This window comes from Penaeus monodon, chromosome 22 (assembly GCF_015228065.2).
Source record: "Penaeus monodon isolate SGIC_2016 chromosome 22, NSTDA_Pmon_1, whole genome shotgun sequence".
NCBI lineage: Eukaryota > Metazoa > Arthropoda > Malacostraca > Decapoda > Penaeidae > Penaeus > Penaeus monodon.
Window position 1 is genome coordinate 7,396,885 of NC_051407.1, and position 235 is coordinate 7,397,119.

Consider the following 235-nt stretch of genomic DNA (forward strand, 5'->3'; position numbering starts at 1 on the left):
TACGATGAAATACATTATAGCTACAGCAGCAATGAGGTCTTCAAGAAATCGCTCCAGTATATAGTTCTGCATCTTTCTTATCGTGGCATATAAGATGAATATGATAATAATACTGCTAAACATTCTTAGATTCCCATCGTCAATAACAACGGATAAGGAATTCCAGCTTATTGACTTGAGATTTCCATCTCTTAGATTGCTTTCAGACGTCACAGATACATTGTCAGTTCCCGAA